The sequence below is a fragment of the Stenella coeruleoalba genome, assembly GCF_951394435.1.
Source record: "Stenella coeruleoalba genome assembly, chromosome: 9".
In the NCBI taxonomy this organism is placed as follows: Eukaryota; Metazoa; Chordata; class Mammalia; order Artiodactyla; family Delphinidae; genus Stenella; species Stenella coeruleoalba.
Window position 1 is genome coordinate 33494823 of NC_137155.1, and position 27991 is coordinate 33522813.

Sequence of the window (27991 nt, forward strand, 5' to 3'; positions counted from 1 at the left end):
ATATATAAGATGGGGAATGGAGAAAGATGGCCTGAAAATGGGTCTCTAAATTAAATACCCTCTTGCAATTGGATCTTTACAGTCGCAGGATGGGAAAAGGGACTGCGGTTCCCTATATTCAAGCCTTCACAGTCCTTTACCAAAATCCTGCTCTGTGCAGCTCCTGTAATCAAAAGCCTGGGGAATCAGAAAACACTCCTGACATTTTAGATGACCCCCTTTTAACCTTCCCTAACTCTCAGCAGGGAAACCAAGCCTCCCCTGCTTCTCTGGAGCCACCAGCCTCTCCAGAGCCACCTACTTCCCTGGAGGCAGCTATTTCTCCAGATGACTCTGACAGATCCCAAACTCTGCCTCCCATGTCCCTTTATGTTCTCCGTTGCCCCAGAAGGGAAGACTAGTCCCTCCAGGGTAACTCGTAGTGAACTCCCTATCACCCAGGATCAGGGAAAATATGCCCTCTTAGGGAAGTGGCAAACTGTGAAGGGACAATTAGAGTACATGTGCCCTTCTCTTTAACTGGTTTAGCCCAATGCAAACAGAGACTGGGCCGATTTTCTGAAGACCCTAGTAAGTTTGCTGAAGGGTCTCAGGCCCTAACTCTGGCCTTTGATTTAACTTGGAAGGATGTCCAAATAGTCCTATCTACATGCTGTACCCCTGAGAAAAACAGAGAATTTGGGCAGCAACCCAGGGGCATGGCAACCAGCTTGCCAGGGATGAAACCCAATGTTCTGTTATGGGTGGAGACAGTCCCAGATCAGAGGCTCCTTGGAATTATAATTCCCAGGAGGGAACAGAATCCAGGAACCACATGATCAAATATGTACTAGAAAGGATGAGAAAGTGTAACGAAAAGCCAGTTAACTATGAAAAGGTTAAAGGAGAGACCCAAGAAGAAAAAGAAAACCCAGCCCTCTTTCAGGGATGGCTTGTGGAGGCTTTGAGAAAATTTACTAACATTGATCCCTCTCCCCATGAGGGTCAACCCCTGCTGGGACAACATTTTATCAGGCAGTCCACCCTGATATTAGGCGGAAACTCCAAAAGTTACAATTAGGCCCACAAACCCCTATGCCCCACCCAACTCCCAGAGGTGGCCTTTGGGGTATTTAATAATCAAGATCAAGCTGAGGAGGAAGAAAGAACCCGACACGAAAGCGGGCAGGCCAGGGCTCATGCAAAACTGATGGTCATTGCTGTCAGCCATGCCTTGCAACCTCAGGACAACCCAAGGGAGCCAAGAAGCTTCACCATTTACTGGAGGTAAAACCAACAAGGGGGAATGCTTCAAATGTACGTCAACGAGCCACGGGGCCCAAAGTGCCAGAAAGAGCCCCCTGGTCCATGCGCAGTCTGCAAACAAACAGATCATTGTAAGTAGCACTGTCCCCAGTCCCAAAGGGGAAGGGGGACTCCCGCTCCTGAGACGGCCATGCTAGCTGACTGAGGCGGCCCGGGGATTCTGGCAGCTCCCCGCCACAGGATGTCTGTCTCCATCAAGGAGCTCCACGTGGTCCTTGAGGTGGCAGGTAAGAAAATCAATTTTTTAACTGATACGGGAGCCACTTACTCAGTCCTGATCTTTCACACTGGGCCTCTTTCCTCCAAAAGCTGTACAGTGACTGGTGTCGACAGAAAGCTTCACACCCATTACTTCACTGGGCCTCTCACTTGCCTATCTGAACAGCATTTGATCTCACGTGCCTCTTTAGTTGTGCCTGAGTGTCCGACCCACTAGTGGGGAGAGACCTTCTGGGCTCCCTTGAAACCATATTACCATTAGAAGGCCCTGAGCAACCCCTCTTCTTGACTCTAAGACAAATCAGCTGGAAGAACAAGGGCTTATTCCCAACCGTATTCTACACGCAGTTAACTCTGCAATTTGGGACAAAGGAATCCCTGGGAAGGCTATAAATGCCCGACCTGTAAAAATTAGCCTTAAGCCAGACGCCGCTTGCCCTAACAAGAGACAGTACCCCATAAAGCTGGAAGCAAAAAAGGATTTGCAACCCCTCATAGATAAATTCTTAAAGCATGGCCTCTTAGTGACCTGTCAGTCTCTGTACAATACCCCTAATTCTGCCAGTTGTTAAGCCCAATTGGGAATATTGAATGGTACAAGGCCTCAGAGCAGTAAATGATGCAGTGGTCCCTATACATCCCCTTGTGGCCAATCCTTATAATATCTTAGTTCAGGTGCCTGGCGATGCCAAATTGTTTACTGTGCTTGACCTCAAGGATGCCTTCTTTTGCATCCCAGTTCACCCCTCATCACAGGATCTGTTTGCCTTCAACTGGACTAACCCCCACGTGAGCCAAATGCAGCAATATACCTGGACAGTATCACCTCAGGGGTTCTGGGAAAGCCCATACTTGTTCGCCCAGGCCCTAGGAAAAGAACTAAGGGAAATACACCTAAAATAAGGGGCTATTCTACAGTATGTGGATGATATATTAATACGTAGCCCCACCATGGAGGACTCAGATCAGATCACCACTGAAGTGCTTAATTTCCTTGGGCCCAGGGCTATAGTGTCTCCCAGAAAAAGGCACAAATCTCAAAACAAGAAGTTAAATATCAGGGATATACTGTAAAATCTGGAAGTAGACAGTTATCTCCAGATAGAAAACAAGCTATTTTAGGCCTAAGTGCCCCAAAGACAAAGAAACATCTTCGTACCTTCTTAGGCATAGCAGGATTTTGCAGAATTTAGTTTCCAGGATTCAGACTAATGGCTAAGCCTCTATATGAAGCCCAGATATAGAACCATTACTTTGGACTGGGAGACAAGAAAAGGCTTTTAATAATATCAAACAGGCCCTCACCAGAGCTCCTTGCTCTGGGTCTCCCCAACTTAAAAAAGCCATTCATCTTGTATGTCGCTGAAAAGCAGAGGACAGCTCTGGCGGTCCTTGTACAAAAGCTAGGAGAAGTTTCTCAGCCTATAGGCTATTTTTCCAAACAACTACATTCTGTGGCCCGAGGTTGGCCTGGCTGCCTCCAGGCAGCTGCCACCGTGTTATTAGTGGAAGAAGCTAACAAGCTTACCTTTGGAGAGCCATTGGAAGTCCAGACCCCCTATCAAGTGTAAGGGATTCTAGAGATTAAAGGCCACCGTTGGCTAAGTGGAGGCCCCTTACTAAATGCCAGGCTTTACTCCATGACTCCCCAGAGGTAACCTCAAAACTTGCCACACCCTTAATGCAGCTACACTGATGCCCGCTGAGAGCCCAGAACTAGTACATTCCTGCCTCAAAACTCTTGACCAGGTTTATGCCTGTAGGCCTGATCTAACAGACCAGGCCATAGCAAACCCTGAGGAGCAGTGGTTTACTGATGGCAGTAGTTTCGTTAAAGATGGAGTCAGGAGGGCAGGGTGTGCTATTGTGAGTGCTCATAGCATCACAGAAGCAAAACCTTTGCCACCCAACCCTTCAGCCCAGAGGGCTGAACAGGTAGCCCTAACCCGAGCTTTAACCTTAAGGGAAGGAAAAATTCTAAATATATACACAGACTCAAAATATTCTTTCCTTGTTTTACATGCCTACACAGCTATTTGGAAAGAATGAGGACTTTTAAATGCAAAAAAAATCCCCTGTAAAATATGGGGCTGAGATTTTATACCTCATAGGAGCAGCTGAAAAATCAAAACAAGTCTAGATTCCCTGGCCAAAGTGGTACTTAACAACTGACTGGCCCTTGATCATCTACTGACAAAACAGGGAGGGCTATGTGCAATTACCAATGCTGCTTGTTGCACATATGTCAAACCTCCTCCCAGGGAGAAACCAACATGGAGAAAATTCGACCACAAACCACCTGGTTTCAGCAGACAATTAACCACCAATCCTTGTTATTCAATATGGGCGGGGAAATTGAAAACTGCTTCTCTAGTTTACCCTCTTGGATTCCCAAAAGGTATAAAGACTTTCTGGCAGGAAGTTTTCACTTTCTAATAGTCCTTCTCTTTTCTGTCATACTGATTTACGTTATATTTCGTCTAGTGCTCCATTGTCTTCCCTGCTGTTGTAAATCTGTGACGAGAGCTTTTCCGCCCAAAAAGGAGACCTGGGACCAACAGGTCCAGACCTTCCATTCTAAAAATAGAGAAACGTGTTAAACTTTAACCCTGAGACTAACAAAAATATATACCCAAGCAGAATGGCTTCTTGGCAGGGGCGACATCACCTCCCCTGTCTGGTCGGCAGTTAAGGAAGCCCTTCCGAAGTTAACCTGGTTCCTTCCCTTTCTAGGCCCTTTAAAGGCTATTGTTCTTCTGCTTTAGCTCTTGTTTGTTTAACCCTCTGGTCAAGGGTGTGTCTTCTATGCCCCAACAGTTTGAAGTAAGGCTCAGGATGGTTCAAGGAATTCAGTCCATTCCAGTGGAGGATGGCCCAGGTCCCTACAGGTCCTTGGAACAGTCAGTGAGGGGCTTCTGCACCTCTGGGGTAGGCTAGAGACTGCAGCCCCTGTCCAGCAGGAAGAAGTTTCAGAAGAAGAAATCTTTGGCTCCTTACCCCTTAAGGATAAGGGGTATAGAATCTCTTGGGGGGCAATGAGACAGGCTGGGACCTGGGATCCTTTGCTGCAATGCTTGCACCTGGACAAACACCTCCTCCAGATTTCTCCTCAGATTTCTAATAGATATCCGTAACTGAAATAAGTAAGGCATCTCTCTTCCCCTTCCTCATCTGAATAAAGTTGAGTTTAATGACTACCTTGCTACATTTGGGCACTGCAAAGTTACACTTGTGAGTGTGTAGTACATTCACTATTTAGGGGAAATACCTAGACTTGTAACTACCCTCATCTGGATGTGCATGCGTTTCATTTCTTCAGTAATTTGAAAATATAAGAACTTGCCTTCTAACTACCTCCTTTTTCCACTTTCCTCCCATTCTATGATAACAGAGAGGCCAAAGTTTATGGAGAACATTGATGAGAGAAGAACCTTTGTACTACATTTTATTTTTTAAACTTTAAAAATAGTGTATTAAAAGCTTACTATTTTCAGGTTTATGTTAAGTACAAAGAGGGCTACAAATGTGATTAACTGGTGGTATCCACATTGTTTCTTCACTTATCGAGTACTTCTAAACTAAAGAAAATCTTTTGAAAGGGAACGGTCCATGTTCTGGTTTGTGTGCCTATAATTCAGACTTTGTTCACTATGATGGCCAAATAATGCAGATCAGTTAGCATTCTCTTATGGTGGCGACCCACCTTTAGAAAGCTAATTATGCCACCTTTCTCACAAAATGGACAGGATGTATGTATGGGGTAAATTCGAAAGTCATATTATTTTTATAAAACATTTAATAAATTTCTCGAAGAACCTGAGAACCTCTTCACCCAACAGCAAGATTTAGGTTAGTCTTTTAGAGAACAAAACCAAGAAGACAGATAAAACATGTGCGTGGGTTGGGGGGGAGATTAACAATGTTCTTAATCATCAATCAACTACTGGATTAGTAAATGATATTGCAGAAATACTATGTTTTCTGAAGTGCAGGATAAATGAGTTACTTTGTAAGATGAAACAATGTTTACAGTCCTATTTACCCTCACTTTTTACTACCTGTAACATTATTAAATTTCAGTCCTAAATTTTTGTTGCTCAGGTTGCAAATCTATGATAAGGTGAACATGCGAGAGGAAGATATTTTGACCCACATTTTGGCAATTGCAGTGCCCCCGGAATACGCGAGGGATTAGCTCCAGGCTTCCCTGCAGATGGAAAAATCTGGGAATGTTCAAGTCCCTTATATAAAATGGCATGGAAGAGTCTGCCCTCCAGATCCACAGGTTCTGCCTGGATCACAGAATGACAGGTTCTGGGGATGAATTTACAGTTGGATGGAGCCAGTGGGCCATACTGTATATTTCTATGACTGTTTTTTTCCATTATAAACTATGTCCAACCTTAAAAATCAATATGAAAAGGATCTTAAATCCCAACAAACTAAAGTCCAGGACCAGATGGCTTCAGAGGTGAATTCTATCAAACATTTAGAGAAAACTTAACACCCATCCTTCTGAAACTATTCCAAAAAATTGAAGAGGAAGGAACACTTCTGACCTCATCCTAAGAAGCCACCAGCATGTATACCTGATGCCAAAACCAGACAAAGATATCACAAAAAACAAAAGTATAGGCTAATATCACTGATGAACATAGACACAAAATTCCTTAACAAAATACTAGCAAACCAAATCCAACAATATATTAAACAGGATCATACACCATGATCAAGTAGAATTTATCCCAGGGATGCAAGAATTTTTCAAGATCCACAAATCAATCAATGTGATACACCATATTAACAAACTGAAGAATAAAAACCATTTGATCATCTCAATAGATGTAAAAAATCTTTTCATAACATTCAGCATCCATTTATGGTAAAAAAAAAAAAAAAAAAAAAAAAAAGCTCCAGAAACTGGGAATAGAGGGAACATAACCCAACATAATAAAGGCCATATATGACAAACCCACAGTTAACATCATACTCAATGGTGAAAAGCTGAAAGCATTCCCTCTAAGATCAGGAACAAGGCAAGGATGCCCACTCTCACCAGTTTCATTCAACATAGTTTTGGAATTCCTAACCACAGCAATCAGAAAGAAAAAGAAATAAAAGAAATCCAAGTTACAAAGGAAGAAGTTAAACGGTCACTGTTTGCAGATGACACAATACTATACATAGAAAATCCTAAATATGCCATCAGAAAACTATTAGTGCTCATCAATGAATTTGGTAAAGTTGCAGGACTCAAAATTAATATACAGAAATTGGTTGCATTTCTATACACTAACAACAAAATATCAGAAAGAAAAGTAAGGGAACAATCCATTAACCAACACATCTAAAGGAATAAAGTACCTAGGAATAAACCTGCCTAAGGAGGCAAAACTTTTTGTATACCAAAAACTGTAAGATGCTGATGAAAGAAATTAAAGATGACACAAACAGATGGAAAGATATACCATGTTCTTGGATTGGAAGAGTCAATATCGTTAACATGACCGTATTACCAAAGGCAATCTACAGATCCAATGCAATCCCTATAGAATTACCAACGGCATTTTTCACAGAACTAGAACAAATATTTTTAAAATTTGTATGGAAACACAAAAAAACCCAAAGAGCCAAAACAATCTTGAGAAAGAAGAACGGAGCTGAAGGAATCAAGTTCCCTGACTTCAGACTATACTACAAAGCTACAGTCATCAAAACAGTATGACACTGGCACAAAAACAGACACATTGATCAATGGAACAGGGCAGAAAGCCCAGCAATAAACCCATTCACTTATGGTCAACTAATCTACAACAAAGCAGGTAAGATATACAATTGAGAAAAGATAATTTCTTCAATAAGTTGTGCTGGGAAAACTGGGCAGCTACATTAAAAGAATGAAAATATAAATTCTCTAACACCATATACAAAAATAAACTCAAAATGGATTAAAGACCTAACTTTAAGAAAAGAGACTATAAAACTCCAAGAGGAAAACACAGGCAGAACACTCTTTGACATAAATTGCAGCAATATCTTTTTGGATCCATCTCCTAGAGTAATAGAAATAAAAACAAAAATAAACAAATGGATCTAACTAAACTGAAAAGCTTTTGCATAGCTAAGGAAACCGTAAACAAAATGAAAAGACAACCTATGAAATGCAAGAAAATATTTGCAAACCATGTGATCAACAAAGGCTTAATTTCCAAAAGACACAAATAGCTCATACAAATAGCTCATACAAATAGCTCAATATCAAAATAACAAACAACCCAATCAGAAAATGGGCAGAAGACCTAAATAGACATTTCTCCAAAGACGACATACAGATGGCCAGAAAGCCTGTGAAAAGATGCTCAACACTGCTAATTATTAGAGAAATGCAAGCCAAAACTACAATGAGGTATCATCTCACACTGGTCAAAATGGCCATCATTTAAAATAACAAATGTTAGGGTGAAGAGAAAAGAGAACCCTCCTACACTGTTGGTGGGAATGTAAATTGGTGCAGCCACTGTGGAGAACAGTATGCAGATTGCTTAAAAAGTTAAAAACAGTCACCATATGATCCAGCAATCCCACTCCTGGGCATATATCTGGAAAAGACAAAAAACTCTATTTTGAAAATATACATGCGTCCCAATGTTCAAAGTGCCACTATTTACAACAGCCAAGACATGGAAGCAATTCAACACCCATTTATGATAAAAACCCTCCACAAAGTAGGCATAGAGGGAACTTACCTCAACATAATAAAGGCCATATATGACAAACCCACAGCCAACATCATTCTCAGTGATGAAAAACTGAAACCATTTCCTTTAAGATGAGGAACAAGACAAGGTTGTCCACTCTCACCACTCTTATTCAACATAGTTTTGGAAGTTTTAGCCACAACAATCAGAGAAGAAAAAGAAATAAAAGGAATCCAAATCCAAACAGAAGAAGTAAAGCTGTCACTGTTTGCAGATGACATGATACTATACATAGAGAATCCTAAAGATGCTACCAGAAAACTACTAGAGCTAATCAATGATTCTGGTAAAGTAGCAGGATACAAAATTAGTGCACAGAAATCTCTGGCATTCCTATACACTAATGATGAAAAATCTGAAATAGAAATTAAGGAAACACTCCCATTTACCACTGCAACAAAAAGAATAAAGTACATAGGAATAAGCCTATCAAAGGAGACAAAAGATCTGTAGGCAGAAAACTATAAGACACTGATGAAAGAAATTAAAGATGATACAAACAGATAGAGAAATATACCATGTTTTTGGACTGAGGAATCAACACTGTGAAAATGACTATACTACCCAAAGCAATCCCTATCAAACTTTCAATGGCATTTTTCACAGAACTAGAACAAAAAATTTCAAAACTTGTATGGAACACAAAAAGTCCCGAATAGCCAAAGCAATCTTGAGAAAGAAAAACGGAGCTGGAGGAATCAGGCTCCTGGACATCAGACTATACTACAAAGCTACAGTAATCAAGACAGTATGGTACTGGCACAAAAACAGAAATATAGATCAATGGAATAGGATAGAAATCCCAGAGATAAACCCACATACATATGGTCACTTTATTTATTTATTTATTTTTGCAGTATGTGGGCCTCTCACTGTTGTGGCCTCTCCCGTTGCGGAGCACAGGCTCTGGACGCGCAGGCTCAGCGGCCATGGCTCACAGGCCTAGCAGCTCCATGGCATGTGGGATCTTCCCAGACCGGGGCACAAACCCGTGTACCCTGCATCAGCAGGCGGACTCTCAACCACTGCGCCACCAGGGAAGCCCAGTCAATTTGTTTTTGATAAAGGACACAAGAATATACAATGGAGAAAAGACAGCCAAAATGGTGCTAGGAAAACTGGACAGCTACATATAAAAGAATGAAATTAGAACACTCCCTAACACCATACACAAAAATAAACTCAAAATGGATTAAAGACCTAAATGTAAGGCCTGACACTCTAAAACTCTTAGAGGAAAACATAGGCAGAACACTCTATGACATAAGTCACAAAAGATCCTTTTGGACCCACCTCCTAGAGACAGGGAAATAATAACAAAAATAAACAAATGGGACCTAATGAAACTTAAAAGCTTTTGCACAGCAAAGGAAACCATAAAAAAGACAAAAAGCCAATCTTCAGAATGGGAGAAAATATTTGCAAATGTAGCAACAGACAAAGGATCAATCTCCAAAATTTACAAGCAGCTCATGCAGCTCAATATCAAAAAAACAAATAACCCGATCCAAAAATGGGCAGAAGATCTAAATAGACATTTTTCCAAAGAAGATATACAGACTGCCAACAAACAAATGAAAGGAAGCTCAACATCACTAATCATTAGAGAAATGCAAGTCAAAACTACAATGAGGTTTCACCTCACACCGGTCAGAATGGTCATCATCAAAAAATCTGCAAACAATAAATGCTGGAGAGGCTGTGGTGAAAAGGGAACCCTCTTGCACTGTTGGTGGGAATGTAAACTGATACAGCCACTATGGAGAACAGAATGGAGGTTCCTTAAAAAACTAAAAATAAAACTACCATACGACCCAGCAATCCCACTACTGGGCATATACCCTGAGAAAACCGAAATTCAAAAAGAGTCATGTACCAAAATGTTCGTTGCAGCTGTATTTACAATAGCCAGGACATGGAAGCAACCTACATGTTCATCAACAGATGAATGGGTAAAGAAGATGTAGCACGTATGTACAATGGAATATTACTCAGCCATAAAAAGAAATGAAATTGAGTTATTTGTAGTGAGGTGGATGGACCTAGAGACTGTCACTCTGTCATACAGAGTGAAGTTAAGTCAGAAAGAGAAAAATAAATACCGTATGCTAACACATATATATGGAATGTAAAAAAAAAAAAAAAGGTTCTGAAGAACATAGGGGCAGGACAGGAATAAAGACGCAGATGTAGAGAACAGAACTGAGGACATGGGGAGGGGGAAGGGTAAGCTGGGACGAAGTGAGAGAGTGGCATGGACATATATACACTACCAAATGTAAAATAGTAGCTAGTGGGAAGCAGCCACATAGCACAGGGAAATCAGCTTAGTGCGTTGTGACCACCTAGAGGGGTGGGATAGGGAGGGTGGGAGGGAGACACAAGAGGGAGGAGATATGGGGATGTATGTATATGTATAGCTGATTCACTTTGTTATAAAGCAGAAACTAACACACCATTGTAAAGCTATTATACTCTGATAAAGGTGTTAAAAAAAAAGATATAGAAGCAACCTAAATATCCACTGACAGAGGGATGGATATAGAAGATGTGGTACAAATACACAATGGAATATTACTCAACCATAAAAAAGAATGACATAATGCCACTTGCACACATGATGGACCTAGAGATTATCATACTAAGTAAGCCAGGCAAAGACAAATATATAATATCAACTCTATGTGGAATCTTAAAAAAAATGATGCAAATGAACTTATTTACAAAATAGAAATAGACTCACAGACATAGAAAACAAACTTCCAGTTACCAAACGGGAAAGAGGGAGAGGGGTAAATTAGGAATTGGGGATTAATAGATACACACTACTGTATATAAAACAGGTAAACACTATACTGTATAGCACACAGAACTATATGCAGTGTGTTGTAATAACCTATAATGGAAAATAATCTGAAAAAGAATATATATTTTTATATATATATATGAGAAATATGTATATATATATATACACACACAGATACACACATATATAAATGAATCACTTTGCTAAACATTAGCACACACCTAAAACATTGTAAATCAACTATATTTCAATAAAAAAAAATGATTCCTCAGGATGGGGTCCAAAAAAAACCCATACGTATTATGATATGCTACATATCAAAGATTTGGACACAGCTAACAAACAACGTTATTTTGAGAAGAATAGAAGTAATTAAGGATGAGAGAGATTTATACAAGATTAAGATAATAACTCAAAAATAGTAATTAATTACAGTTAAGTGATGGCAAAATAATCGCTAAAATAACTTGAACATAAAAAAATTAAGGCAGAAGTAAACTGATTATAATAGTACAAATTTGCACAAGAAGCTTAAATGAAACATTAGGTAAAAACATAATGATAAATATAACTAGACTGATAATCATCTTTCAGAAGAAGTGATTTTATTCATGCAAAGTCTATTGCATTTTTATCATTTTTAAGATCTGAAATAAACTTAATAAACATCATTTAATTTTTCTTGATGGTAACCAGGAAACAAATCCTAATAAGCTCAGGTTTTCTGTGAACAGAATGAGCCCAAGGAAGGAGAAGTATATCTTAAGCCCTCCCAACAATATCAGTAAGTGAAGATGAGAGAACATTAATCAAGATGTCTAGTTTCTCATATTTGCACTTGAGAGAATGCATCCCGTTATTTTTGCTTTAATTTTTTGCTTAGGTACAAAATTTATATAAACACTCCAATTTCACAGTTCCCAGAATAAAATAATAACACCTTTCTCATTGTTCTTGTCTCTTAACTCCTCTTTCTCATATCCTTCCACTGATACTTGCTTTTATCATATCAACATCTTCTTCACCCCTCCCCATATTTTCCTTCATTTTTCCTCACTTGAATCTTTGTATATTGGAAGTAATTATTTGCTACAGATTATCCCTTGAAATCTCCTCCATTTACTAAATCTACAATATAATTATTTTTTTCATATTACCCTCCCATTAATTTACTCCTCATAAATGTACCAAAATTATGAGAAACTTAAATAATCAAAAGAATCTTAAAAATCAGTAAACACATGGAGGACTTCCAGTTTCTGGTTCCACATATGAGGAGCTTGGAAGTCACCACTCCATGCTAACAATAATTAAAAAGCTGAAAACACTGAGAAATCAATGACTTTTCTTGGATTCATAAGGGAGGGTAGAACACCAGGCAAACTGTTGCCCCCAAGACTGGAGAGACAGACAGTGGAATACAGAGCTTCCTAGAGCTTAAACTCACAAATGGAAACTACCGGGGTGGGGAGGGGAACTAGTGCCAGAGTAAGAAAATCTAAACTGTAATTGACAAATCACTGGAAGTTTAATGCGTACAAGTCTGAAAGTTAAAAACTCCAGGGGGACCCAGTCATGGGGAGGGGTGCCCCATAAAATTGTAAGACTTACCTTCAGGAGTTTGACCACGTTCCCATAGAAAATATTGGAGAAAAATCTCCTTACGCTTCTGACGGGGAAGGAAGCAGGAGCCATTTTGAAACAGACCAGAGCACCTTTGTTCTCTTAACAAGGCCTGACCTCAGGGGAAACTAATTAACCTGCTGGGGTATAATCAGAGCCCAATTGACTCAGGTAAAGGAAAGTAACCAACAGTAGTCAGCTTTAGACTTCCATGTGTGAAAAGGGAAACACCCAACTCCAGTCCATTCTCGCCATCCTGTCCCATGTAAGGGGGGTGGAGGGAGGGAGGGAGAGAAAGAGAGAGAGAGGGAAACTTGTAAGGTTCACAGAGGCATAGACTGACCAAAACTGAGACCTAATCATAAAACTATATAATAGTTCCCCTCCCCCCATATCAGCACATAACTAAAGGCCTATTTACTTAGTTCTTTTCACCTGGTACATCATGTTTAGCTACCAAGAAAAAGTTTCAAGGCATACTAAAAGGAAAAATACAATTTAGAGGGACAGAGCAAGCATCAGAACCAGACATAGCAGGGATGTTAGAATTACGTGATTGGGATTTAAAACAACTATATGAATATGCTAAGAGTTTCAATGGATAATGCAGATAGCATGCAAGAACCTAAGGGCAATGTGAGCAGAGAGAGAGAAACCCAAACAACCAAAAAACAAAAAAAATGCTCCAGATGATAAACACTGTAACAAAAATGAAGAATGCCTTTTGATGGGCTTATTAGAGACTAGGCATGGAAGAAAAAAGAAGCTCTGAACTTGAGGATCTCACAATAGAAACTCCCAAAACTGAAAAGCAAAGGGAACAAAGACTGAAAAAAAAAGAACACAGTATCTAAGGACTTGTGGGACAGCTACCAAAGGTGTACCATACACATAATGGTAATACCAGAAGAAGAAGAAAAGAAAGGAAGAAAAGAAATATTTGAAACAATAATGACTGAGAATTTGCCCAAATTAATACCAGACACCAACCCACAGATCCAGGAAGGTCAGAGAACACAAAGCAGGATAAGTGCCAAAAAACACCACCTATGCCTATCATTGTAAAATTACAGAAAATCAAAAAAAAAAGAAAGAATCCTGAAAGAATCCAGGGGAAAAAAAACACCTTATCTGTAGAGGAACAACTATAAGAATTACATTCAATTTCTCCTCAGAAACCATGCAAGTAAGAAGAGAATGGAGTTAAATATTTGAAGTGTTGAGAGAAAAATATCACCAACGTAGAACCTGTACCCTGTTGAATTATTTTTCAGAAGTAAAGGAGACATAATGACTTTCTCAGACAAAAGTTTGGAAAATTTATTGTCAGTAGACCTGCCTTATAAGAAATGTGAAAAGAAGTTTTTCAGAGAAAAGGAAAATAATATATATCAGATACTCAGCTATCCATGAATAAATGAAGAGAACTGAAGAAGGAATAAGTGAGAGTAAAATGAAACTTTTATTTTACTTATTTGATCTAACAGATAACAGTTTGTTCAAAATAATAATAGCAACAATGTATCTGATTAGGTATTCTTATTGCATTTTATATATTTATATTTATATATAATACAAGCATATATATGTTTAAGTATTATATATAATACATAAGAATACCTAATCAAATACATTGTTGCTATTTTATTATTTTATATATAAATATAGATATACACATATGCTTATATACAAGTAAAATGAATGAAAACAATGATACAAGAGATAGGAAGTAGAAATTAGAATTATTTTGTTATTATAAGGTACTCACCTGTCCATATGACTGTCCAGTGTTACTTGAAAGTGGACTTCAATTAGCTGTAAGTGTATATTGCAAACTCTGGAGTAGCCACTAAAAAAAAAGGAAAAAAAGAAGTTTATCTGATATCTGAGAAAGAAGAGAAAATGAAATCATATAAATGTTCAGTTACAAGCCCAAAAGGCATAAAAAGAGTAGAAGACAAACATATCAACAAAGAACAAGGGCAATAAATATAAAACAGTAACAAATATTGTAGATATTAATTCAACTACATCACCAATCACTTTGAATGCCAATGGTTTAAAAGTACCAATTAAGCGGCTTCCCTGGTGGTACAATAGTTAAGAATACACCTGCCAATGCAGGGGACACAGGATCGAGCCCTGGTCCAGAAAGATCCCACATGCCGCAGAGCAACTAAGCCCATGTGCCACAACTACTGAAGCCTGCACGCCTAGAGCCCATGCTCCCCAAGAGGAGCCACTGCAATGAGAAACCCGTGCACCACAACAAAGAGTAGCCCCCACTCGCCGCAACTAGAGAAAGCTGCATGCAGCAACAAAGACCCAACGCAGCCAAAAATAATTATTTTTTTAAGAGTACCAATTCTGTTATAAAGCAGAAACCAACACACCATTGTAAAGCAATTATATTCCAATAAAGATGTTAAAAAAAAGTACCAATTAAAAGACAGAGATTGTTAGGGTGTATCAAAAACAAGACCTAACTATCTGTTGTTTGTAACAAACCCACTTAAATATAGACACATAACAATTAAAAGTAGATGGATGGAGAAAAATATACCATGCTATTAACACTAATCAAAAAAAGTAGAATTTGCTAAATTAATTTCAGACAGAGCTGACTTCAAAGCAAGTAAAGTTATCAGAAATAAAGAAGGGAATTATATTATGATAAAGGGGTGAATCCTCCAAGAAGATATAACTTAATGTGTATGTGCCTAACAACAGAGCATGAAAATACATAAGGCAAAAACTGATAGAACTCCAAAGAGAAATAGATGACTCCACTATCGTAGTTGGGGACTTCAACATGCCTCTATTTGAAATGGACAAACGAGCTGGCAGAAAATTAGTAAGGACATTGTTGAACTCAACATTGCCTTTAATCAACTGGATATAATGGGCATCCATAGACTACTTCATCCAAAAACAGCAAAATACCCATTTTCCTCAGGCTCACATAGAATATTCACCAAGATAGACCACATTCTGGGCCATAAAACACACGTTAACAAATTTAAAAGAATGCAAATCATACAATGTCTGCTCTCAGACCACAATGGAATTAAACTAGAAATCAATAACAGATAACTGGAAGATCCCCAAAAATGCAGAGATTAAACAACACCCTTCTAAATAACACATGGGTCAAAGAAGAAATGTCAAGAGAAATTTTTAAATATTTTAAACTAAATGAAAACAAAAACACAACTTAGCAAAAGTTGTGCGATACAGTAAAAGGCATTCTTTTTTTTTTTTTTTTTTTTTTTTTTTGCGGTACGCGGGCCTCTCACTGTTGCCATGGCCTCTCCCACAGGCTCCGGACGCGCAGGCTCAGCGGCCATGGCTCACGGACCGGGGCACGAACCCGTGTCCCCTGCATCAGCAGGGGGACTCTCAACCACTGGGCCACCACGGAAGCCCATTCTTAAAGGGAAATTTAAAGCATGGAATGAACAAACTAGAAAAGAAGATTTCTTATTAAACTAAACATGCTCTTACAATATGGTATAGCACTCATGCTCCATGGTACTTACCCAAAGGAGCTGAAAGTTATACCCACACAAAAACCTGCACATGGATATTTATAGTAGCTTTACTCATAACTGTCAAAACACGGAGGAAACCAAGATGTATTTATTATTCAGTACTAAAAAGAAATGAACTATTAAACCATCAAAAGACACAGAGGAACCTTAAATGCATATTACTAAGTTAAAGAATCCAATATGAAAAGTCCACATTTTTTGTGATTCCAGCTATATGACATTTTGAAAAAGGAAAAACTATGGAGACAGTAATAAGATCGGTGGTTGACAGGGTTTTAGATGGGAGCAGAGGAGGAGAGATGACTAGGCAGAGCAGAAAGAATTTTTAGGGCAGTGAAAATACTTTGTGTGATACTATGATGATGGATATATGTTATTATACATTTGTCCAAAACCACAGAATGTACAATACCAAAAGTGAACTCTAAGGTAAGCTATGGACTCTGGGTGATGATGATGTGTCAATGTACGTTCATCAGTTTTAACAAAAGTTAAAGTCTTAGTAGGAGATGTAGATAATGGGGGAGGCTATGCATGTGTGGGGGGGTGGGCAATATACGGGAAATCTCTGTACCTTCCCCTAAATTTTGCTGTGAACCTAAAACTTCTCTAGGAAAATAAAATCTTTTAAAAAATTAAAAATTAAATATTTATAAAGGAAGAAAGTCAATAAAGACAAATGATAATATGTTTGATGAGAGTGCTCTACCTTCCTCTCCTGGTGTCACTTGGAGAATTTAAACACAAATCAGATATTCTTTTTTTTTTTTTTTTTTTTTTTTTTTTGCGGTACGCGGGCCTCTCACTGTCGTGGCCTCTCCCGTTGCCGAGCACAGGCTCTGAACGCGCAGGCTCCATGGCCACGGCTCACGGGCCTAGGCGCTCCGTGGCATGTGGGATCTTACCGGACCGGGGCACGAACCCGCGTCCCCTGCATCGGCAGGCAGACTCTCAACCACTGCACCACCAGGGAAGCCCTCTTCATTTTTTGATATTATTTTGTTTGGATGAGTCTCTCCACCTACAAATCATAGCTGAATGAACTTATCATTGCTTTGTTTTTTAATGTTTCAGACGAGATGGGGGGTGGTTAAGGGTGGTATGGCTGTAGACTATTAATGTTTCATTACTAAGTCCTTAATACATGTGGAAGTTTAATATAATTTTGCTGAGAAATGATCCCTTCTACTTTGTCTGTTTCATTCTTTTCTCTCCTTAGAATTATTAGACAGAAAAAAAAACCAAAACAAAACCTAGCTCTTGAAGTACATTCTAAATGTTCAGGAATATATCTTAACCAAAAGCTGCCACGTTAAAAAATAATTTTATTAAAAAAAAATTTAGAGGTGGTTCTGGTTACTGTCAAGATTGAATAAGCAATATTTACCCTGTCTGAATTCAATTAAACACCTTGGAAAAAATGCATAGAGCAACTATCTGAGGACTTTGGAGAGTAATGGCAGTTGGTGGATTGAGGAAGGAAAGCAGAAAGTAATATCTCATGGAACTGGTAGTAAGTTTCTCATTTCTTTTCCCCTGACTGCTCCTGAATTCAGTGAAACCAAGAACTGTGCACTAGATGCTGATAGAAAGAGTTCCAGGAGAAAATTTCTATTTCTAGTCCATCCAAAGCATAGGAAAAGAGGGCCCTGTGAGATAGTAAAGTAAATCCTTTTCTAACAAATTCCCTGTGGCTCTGACTTCTAAGCAAGCCTGTGGTACCAGTGGCAGCAATAGCATCAATGGCTGGATGAGGGCCTAAAACTCAAAGGGAGAGGAATTTTTCCCTTTGACCAGAGGAAGTGTGGTCTCAACAGCATGGGGAGAATGCCCATTGCTTTATTTTCTCTCTATACCCTCTCACCACTTAGCTCTGGAGGCAGACACACTTTCAGGAATGCATGGCACTGTAGGGAAATTAAAGCCACAGCTTTTTATAAAGAGGACCAGAAAAGGGGATGGGGGCTCTGAGAGTCAGAAAACAGTTGGGAGTATACAGAGAGAAGCGAGGTCAAGAAAGCAATACCCTAAAGTTTTGTATTAGCTCTTTCACTTACCCTCGAACTACTAATGCACGGATCCAACCCTAAACAGCATATGAAAGCGCTGGAGAACTGAACTATGCATTTAGACCACCACCCTGGTCCCATACTGGCTATTGGGTAGCACTTTGAAACTGAACTGACATTGAAATTACAGCCCACGGAAGGCACGTAGGGACTTTCTGCTTGAATCTAACAAATGCTACCAAACACTTAAAGAAGAAATAATACTATTTTATTTTACAGTTTCTTCCAGAAAATAGGAGGCAACACGTTCCAATTCATCTTATGAAGCTAACTTTAATACCAAAACTAGAGAAAGTACAAGAAAGTGAAACTACGGATCAATGTTTCTCATGAAAATAGATACAAAATCCTCAACAAAATATAAACAAATTGACTCAAGCAACATATAAAAAGTCTTAATCCATGATCAAGTGGGGTTAATACCAGCAATGTAAGGTGATTTAAATATTCAAAAAGTGAACAACGTAATTCATCCTATTAACTAAGAAAAGCCACATGATCCTATCAGTTGATGCAGAAAAATCATTTGACAAAAATTCAACATCCATTCATGATTTAAAAAAAAAAAAATCGCTCAGCTAACTAGGAAGAGAGAGTTTCCTTTTCCTGATAAACGGAACCTACAAGATACCCATAGCTAACATCTTATATAACGATGAAGGACAGAAAGCTTCTCTCCGAATCTTGGGAAAAAAAGAAAAGATATCTACTCAGACCACTCGTAATCAATACAGTACTGGAAGTCCAAGTCAGTGCAATAACAATGCAAGGAAGAGAAATATACCCACACCCAGTTTCTCCTATTATTAACACCTTATGGTATATTCGTCACAATTAATGAACCAACATTAATACATTATTGTTAACTAAAGTCCACACTTTCTTCAGATTTTCTTAGTTTTTATGTAACATCCTTTTTCTGTTCTAGGATTCCATTCAGGATAGTGATCATATCCCTTTATGCTCCTCTTGGTTGTGAGTTTTTCACACTTTTCCTTATTTTTGATGACCTTGACAGTTTTGAGTACTGGCTAGAGAGTTTATGCAATTACCCTCAGTTGGGATTTTTTCACAGTTGGACCAGGGTTTATGGGTTTTTCTAGGAAGACTAAAAAGCAAAGTGCCATTCTCATCATCATATCAAGGGTACATACTGTCAACATGACTTATCATTGTTGAACTATGATTACTCCATTATAATTTCAATTTGTCTTCAATTACATATGTGTTTTGCAAATATTTTCTCCCAATTTGTGGCTTACATTTTCATTGTCTTAAGTGCTTATCACAGAGCAGAAATTTTTAGCTTTAAGAAAGTCTAACTTCTTCTTTTTCACGATCATTCTTTTGGTAATACATCTAAAATCTCATCACCAAATTGAAGCTCAAATGTTTTCTTCTGTGTTTTATTTTCTATAGGTTTTATACTTTTGTGTTTTATCTTTCTGTCAATGATCCATTTTGAGTTAGTTTTGTGTAAGGTATAATCTAGGTATATATTTTTTGCTTATGGACATTCAATTTTTTCAGCACCATTTGTTGAAAAAATTTACCTTTTCCCTTTTGGATTGCTTTGCACATTTGCCAAAAATTACTTGACTCTATAGGTGTGCATCTATTTCTGAGCACTTCAGCACTATGCTTGGGGGCCGTTTTAAACAGTGAAATTACCAAAAAATTGGCAAAAATGAAAAAATGTGGCACTTAATAGACTGAGAAAAGGACAATTTTTATAGTATGAGGGCTGACATAAGAAGGCAGAGTATTGCCTTGTTTGACCTCAGCTCAGAATGTGCATGTCAGGCAATTCAAATTTTTCACCATTGTGCATGTCTGTAAATGACCACAGGAAGATGGCTTGTATTGATTTGGGAGTTACAAATTAAGTTTTATCAAGAAGGCAAATGTGCAAATAATGAGGATTGATTGTATTTTTAAATCACATATCCACGGAAAGACTTATATCCCAAATATAGAAGGAACTCTCAAACTCAAAAGCAAAAAATCAAAATTTTAATTAAAAGGGCGGGGGAGGGGCAAAAGTTCTGAACAGACATTTTGTCAAAGGAGACACAGGAATGGCAAATAAGCACATGAAAAGACACTCAACATTATAGTAGTACTAGAGAAATGCCAATTAAAAGCACAATGAGCTAGCAGAACACACCTATTAGAACAGTTCAAACAAACAAACAATACAAAACAGACAATACCAAACGTTCTGAAGAATGTAGACAACTAAATATCTCATATTGCTGGTGGAAATGAAAAACATGCAGCTACTCTGGAAAACAGGTTGTCAGTTTCCTATAAACTTAAAAATGTACTTACAACATGACTCAGTAATCCCATTCCTAGTTATTTATCCTAGAGATATTAAAACTTAGGTAAAAAATAAGTATAGCAGCTCTACCATAATCACCAGAAACTGAATAGTCCAAATGTACCTCAACGAGTAAGTGAATCAAACAAAATGCAGTACATTCATACAATGGAATAATACTACTCGGGCATAAAAAGAAATGAATCATTAGAACGTGCAACAATATGGATGAATGTCAAAGGCAGTTGACAAAGGTGTGCTGAGTGAAAAAAGGCAGTCTCAACAGTTACATACTGTGTGATTTCATTTATATAACACTCTCAAAAGGTAAAACGATAGAGACAAAAACAGATCAGTGGTTGCCAGGGCTGAGCCATGAGGAGACAGTTTGACTACAAATAGACAGCAAGAAAAAATTTGGGGGGAGGGGTGGTTATAGAATGGTTCTGTATTCTGATAGTGGAACTACTTATGCAAATCTCTGTATGTATTAAAATTAAAAACCGTGCATCAAAAAAGTCAATTTACCAGTATTTAATTTAAAAATATTAGGATCATAAAAATTCTATGGTTGGAAACATTACAATTCAATACATCATTCTTGTAAGTTTTATTCTCTTTCTCTTTGCATGAACTATTTTAAATAAGGAAAATACACAGTGTTTTAACACATCCAAATTCTCTATCAGTGACAGAATTAATTAACTAACATATTGTTTGTGTATAAAATATATAAAATTTGGTAACTTCTCCCAATTCTTGTGACCTTCTTCTGCACCACTGTGCACTCAAAGAAATATGGTTAAAATCTACCACCTAATTTTATCGGTCCAAGCCCTGAAATCACTTCTTAAATAGTACAATCTAGTATTAAATTTATCCAGATTTAGGAGAACTGTCACTCTTGAGTTAAAAAAATTTTTTAAACAAACTTTCAAAACAATCAATATTTCTTTCCTTATGTTTAATTTGAACTCTTAACAAAATGACATTTACATTTTCTTTCATTTTGAATTTTAAAAGTCGACTTTTATGCTATTAATCCAAGTGGCTTGTGGGTATGGATGATTTTCCTAATAAAATGCCACTGCTACTATATTCTACACAAATGCATTGTTAATTAAAAGAGGGGTTAGGACACCAGCTCTTTGAGGGAGAACCAAGAAGACCCCAAGATTGCTGACTGTAACCTTCCTCATTTATAAGAGGATTCTTTCTATTGGGAAAAGCTCCTTTAAAGCAGAGACGGCACATAAATTTGGATGGCTTTTTACAAACTGTTTACAACTTCTCCAAAACACTTTTCTTTAGGTTTTCCTAAAAGTAACCACTTTGGGGAAATCAAAGAATCTTGATGCTTTCCCCAAAGGAGATATTCCTTACTCCATATAATACTTTAGATATGTTTCACAATTTTGATAAAAATGTTATTAGCCTCTTTCCTAATATTATCATTTCTAATGTTATGTCTCCACCCTTCAGCTTTTCCTAGTAAGTGCTTTCAAGAAGCACCTATCAGTTAACTCAGGATGTAATAACAAAGTATTTTCAGTCCATGAATAAATCCTATTGGATCTCCCACAATTTATTCACCTTGGTTGTCATCATGATACTTAAAAACAGACCTTACATTTTAATAAAGGCTAATTTATCCTGACCAAAGGTGAAATCTGTCTTCTAACCCTTGCATTGTTAACTTATACATACATTCAGGTTAGACTCATTCATCCTCTAACATATCATTATATACGTATGAATATAGCCCAAGTTTTTTTTAAAACTTCTTTGACAATAGCAATATATTCGTAACCATTTATATTATATAAATTTAATTCTATTTTTCATTTGTAAAGAAAAAGTTAGCTTTTCTCACATAATTTGTGAAATTTTCTTTGTTTCATAAACGAACACTTTGCCCTTGCCATGCAACAGAAAGGCTATTCGGGGCAGTGTAAGGGCTTGAACGCTGGCAGAATTAGGTCCAAATCTTTGGATAGATTACTTAACTGAACTTCTGTTTCCTCATCTCTCAAATGGGGAATATAAGATTTGTCTTGCAGGGATGTTATAGGAAAAGGACTCGGTCCATTTGTTGGCGGTGGTTGGCCACAATTAATGGCAACTATTTGAAACATCAATTACTTCTGCTGCCTACATTTTTTTTTTTTCCAAAAGAGAACTTAGGTCTCTTAATATATGTTCTTTGGTATATAATCAAAGAAAACTTTGCTCTTGCAATAAGTATTTACATACTTTAGAGATTTTCTTCCTTAAAAAGCAAAAACAACAAAGAAATTGCCATATTGAAAAGAATACACCCTTAAAAAATCTCAAGATAAAATACTTCTGCTAAATGTCAAAATGATTACAATCAGATTTTAAATTAAAAACTGTATTGACTTTAAAGATTTCAAGCTAATTATTTTTTTTGCAGTGTTCTTTAAACATTGGGCTTCTTTTCACCATAAACAATGCTTTTGATATTGAGTATGCTTTTTCTTATGGTGTAACCATGATTTATAAAATCATTTATGTTATAAATGAATAGAATATGTACAGGTATTAATTTTAGTTTTTAATTGTGACTCTTCTAAGATTTTAAAAATCCTCTGCCTTGTTTCACCATTAGAGAAAACTAACCTAGCACTTCTATTTTAAACTTAAATGTATTTTTTATCAATATATGTGTATTAAAATTAGTCAATAATATCACTTAGTGTTTTCTTCTCTAAGGTCTGTTTTCTCAGAGTTAAATGGAAATTCTGCTTTTGAGTGACATTTTTTGAGAAATCATTTTTTAAAAAACCTATACATCTTCTGGCATTTTCTCAAAGAGAAAAAGCCAAGAAAAAGAAAAGGCTTATTTCAGAGTCAGTGAATTTATAATCATTTCTTTGTTGTTGAAACACTGTCTATGCATTTTTCATACTCTACCACAGGGTGGAGTATTGCTTTAAATATAGGACCGTTTTTACACCATGCATTCCTAACTAGATTCATTGTTATGTAAACTGTGAAATAAGGTTTTAGTGAATGGTGACAAAATTGGGGTTCCGGAATTCTGAACACTATCAGACTCATTTGAAACACTACTCAGGTATAATTATGAAGAAATATTAAACATTCAATGGCCCCCAACAGAAGAAAGCAATCTATTCTAATTCTGGGTAGATTTTATGACATAGGGTCTTGAAATGGTATTTAATTTTCATGTAATTTTGTATGTTTTTCTTCAAAGGCAGGAGTCATGGCATAGTGTACTCTTTTGATGATTGATTAATTTATGTTTTGTATTTATGTATCAATTGTGATAATGTAGTTTGTGTTGAAAGTATTTACTGAATTACACTGTACTATTTTGAAAGTATGGCTGTCCTATTAAATTGCTTTAGAATCATTATGCTACAGTCTTAATTTTTTAAAACAAAGTTAATTTATTGACATTAAATAACTCCTAGCTGAGGTACAGTCAAAGCAGTCTCCTTTCAATTACTCAATGCTGCTTTTAACTCAGAGCAAGCACAAAGGCTCTAATGGAAGCACAAAGGCTACTCAGGCAATCTTTATGGATTTGGCAGTCATGAAATTACATCTCTAGGACATCTCTCTTCCTGACCCCCCTTGTTTCTTACTCAATTGACTAATAGCAGGAGCTATGATTGGGCAGCAACATAGATACAATACAAATGACACTTGTGCATGAAAATGAAGAAAGTATGCTTAAATAATATTCAGTGGCTCACATCTCAGACCTCCAGGAGACAACCTGAAATGATGAGCACTGTTTGTGACTTACACTTACACTTGTGAAATACTTCAGAACTCCCCACTGAGACATATCCATATTTTTAAAATATTTCAACTTTTGAGCATTGGATAAAGCAAATAAAAAAGAAAAACACTTTCCTTAGCTCCCCACCTCACTCTCAGCATGTATACGGAGCCAAGATTAAGACAGTAATGGAAGACAAATTCAAATCCGGAAAGAGAAAGACGATATTAAAAGCAATTATTTCAGAACTGAAGAGTTGTTTTTCTTTTTATAATTGCAGAGTGGTAAGAAACCAAACATTTTTATGTTTAGTCCAACAGATTTACTGTTATAGAGTTGTAATTCATGTAAGATAAATTACCCATTTTAAATTCAGTGGCACTTTACAATGTTGTGCAACTACCATCTCTCTGTTTCAAAAATTTGATCACAGAACACCCTGTACCTATTAAGTAATCACTCCCCATTCTCTGCTCCCACTGTTCCTTAAAAGTCACTGATCTACTTTCTATGTCTATGGATTTGCCTATTATGCGTATTTCATATGCATCATTCAGTATGTGACCTTTTGTGTCTGGCTTCTTTTACTTAGCATAATGTTTTCAAGGTTCATGCATTGCAGCATGTATCAGAATATCATTCTTTTTATGGCTGAATAATATTCCATTGTATTTATAGACCACCTTTAATTTATGTATTATATCCATTGATGTACACTTGAATTGTTTCTACCTTTTAGCTACTGCAAACAATGTTGCAATGGAAATTAGCATACAAGAATCTAAGCCCTTGTTTTCAATTGTTTTAGGTATAAACCTAAAAATGGAATTGCTGGGTCACATGTAATGCTATATTTGGCTTTTTGAGGAACTGCCAAAATGTTCTGTGTAGCAGTTTTCATTTCCCCCAGCAATGCAGGATGGTTCCAATCTCTCTACATCCTTGTCAATACTTGTTATCTTTTTTTTTTTAATTATAGCCATCTTAGTAGTTGTGAAGTGGTATCACTGTGGCTTTGATTTGCATTTTCCTAATTTCTAGTGATGTTGAAAATCTCTTTCATATGCTAGTGGCCATTTGTATATCTTCATTGGATAAACGTCTACTTAAGTCATTTGTTCATTTATTAATTAGACTGTCTTTACGTTGTGAAGTTTTAGGGGTTCTTTATATATTCTGGATATTAAAACCTTAGCAGATTCATAATTTGCAAATGTTTTCTCCCATCCTGTAGGTTGTCTTTTCACTTTCCTGATTAATATCCTTTAATGCACAAAGGTTTTTAATGTTTATGAAGTCCAGTAAATCTACTCGGTTGTTGTTGTTCCTTGCACTTTTGGTGTCAAATCTAAGAATCCATTGCCAATTATGAGAGCATCAAGAATTACCCCTATTTTTTCTTCTAATACTTTTATAGTTTTAGTTCTTATATTTAGGCTATTGATTCATTCTGAGTTAATTTTTGCAGTGAGGTAGAAGTCCAACTTAATTCTTTTGTATATGATTACCCAGTTGTCCCAGCACATATGTTAAAATACTATTCTTTCCCCATTGAATGATCTTGGCACCCTAGTTAAAAATCAATTGTCCATTGATGTTGGGCTTATTTCTGGGCTCTCAATTTTATTCCATTTTTCTGTTTGTTTGTATCCTTATGCCAGTACCACACTCTTTTAAATACTCTAACTTTGTACTAAGTTTTGAGATCAGGAAATGTGAATCCTTCAACATTCTCTCTTTCAAGGTTGTTTGGCTTTTTGGGACCTCGTGAAATTTAATGTGAATTTTTGTATCAGTTTGTATACATTTCTGTAAAAAAGGCAAGAGGAATTTTTATAGGGATTGCATTGAATCTGTAGATCACTTTGAGAAATACTGCCATCTTAACAATATTAAGCCTTCCAATCCATGAACATGGAATGTCTTTGCATTTATTTAGATCTTCTTTCTTTCAGCAATATTTTATAGTTTTCAGTATGCAAGTCTTTCACCTCCTTGGTTAAATTTATTCCCAGGTATGTTATTATTTTGGATGCCATTGTAAATGGAAGTGTTTTCTTTATTTCATTTCATGTTGTTTATTACTGGTCTAAGAAACATAACTGATATTTGCATGTTCATTTTGTAACCTGCAACTTCACTGAATTTATTATCTCCAGTAGGGTTTTGCTTTGTTTGTTTCTTTGGGATTTTCTATATATTGAGTCTTGTCATCTGTAAATAAAAATAGTTTTATTTCTTCCCTTCCGTTTGGATACTTTATATTTCTTTTTCTTACATAATTACTCTTCCTAGGACTTTCAACACAATAATGAATAGCACTGGTGAAGGAAGGCATCCTTCTCTTATTCCTGATCTAAGAGGGAAAGTTTTTAGTCATTCACCATTGAGTGTGATGCTTGCTGTGAGTTCTTCTATAAATGCCCTTTATTATGTTGCGGAATTTCCTTTCTATTCCTAGTTTGCTGAGTGTTTCTGCCATGAAAAGTAGTTGTTGGATTTCGTCAAATGTTTTTTTCTGTATCTATTGAGATGATCATTTTGTTGTTATTGTTCCTTTGTTCTATAAATGTGGTATAGTTCACTGATTTTTTTTAATGTTGAACCATTATTTCATTCCTGGGATAAATCTAACTTGATCATGGTGTACAAACATTTTAATGTGCTGTTGGATTTTGTTTGCCAGTATCCTGTTGCGGATTTTTGCATTTATTTTAACAAGGGATATTGATCTTTTTTGCTTGTCAGTTTTTTTGTTTGCTTTGTAGTGTCTTTGTCTGGCTTTAGTTATCAGTGTTAACGCTGGCTTCATAGAATGTGTTAGGAAGTGTTTCTTCAAATTTTTGGAGGAGTTTGAGTAGAATAGATGTTAATTTTTCTCTAAATGTTTGGTAGAATTCATTGGTGAAGTCATCTATTATGAACTTTTCTTTTTTGGAAGGTTTTTACTTACTGATTCAATATCTTTACTTGTTACAGGTATGTTGAGATTTTCTATTTCTTCTTGAGTTAGTATTGGTGAATTGTGTGTTTCTAGAAATTTGTCCATTTCAACAGCATTTAAATTTTTCTTCTTCTTTTAGGCATTTATAGTCACAAATTTCCCTTTGAGCATTGTTTTTGCTGCATCCCATGTTTGGTAATTTGAGTTTTCATTTTCATTCATATCCAGGTATTTTCTAATTTCCCTAATGATTTCTTCTTTGTCTTATTGATTGTTTAAGAGTGTGTTGTTTAATTTCCATGTCTTTGCAATTTTTAGTTTTCCTTCTGTTACTGATTTCCAGCTTCATTTCATTGTAGTTGGAAACGCTTAATATGGTTTCAATCTTTTAAAATATATAAAGAATTGTTTTATGGCCTAACATACCTTCTAAAGTGGAGAAAGTTCTGTGTGTACTCTACTCTGCTATTGTTGTCTGAAGTGTTTTGCATATGACTATTAGGTCATGTATGCATGTTTTAGGTCATACATGCATATGACTCTTAGGTCACGTATGCATATTTTAGGTCATACATGCATACGACTCTTAGGTCATATATGACTGTTAGGTCTAGTTGTTTT

The 27991-nt window shown here is 36.8% G+C and overlaps 1 long non-coding RNA gene across 3 annotated transcripts in view; it reads right to left on the reverse strand.

The window, feature by feature from the left end:
• The window catches only part of LOC307191363, a 447907-nt gene that overhangs the window by 23988 nt on the left and 395928 nt on the right, over window positions 1-27991 (reverse strand). For all 3 annotated transcript variants that reach the window (XR_013829721.1, XR_013829722.1, XR_013829723.1), the window contains one exon: window positions 14480-14560. This is a non-coding gene — a long non-coding RNA (uncharacterized lncRNA). The remainder of the gene's footprint in view (window positions 1-14479; window positions 14561-27991) is intronic.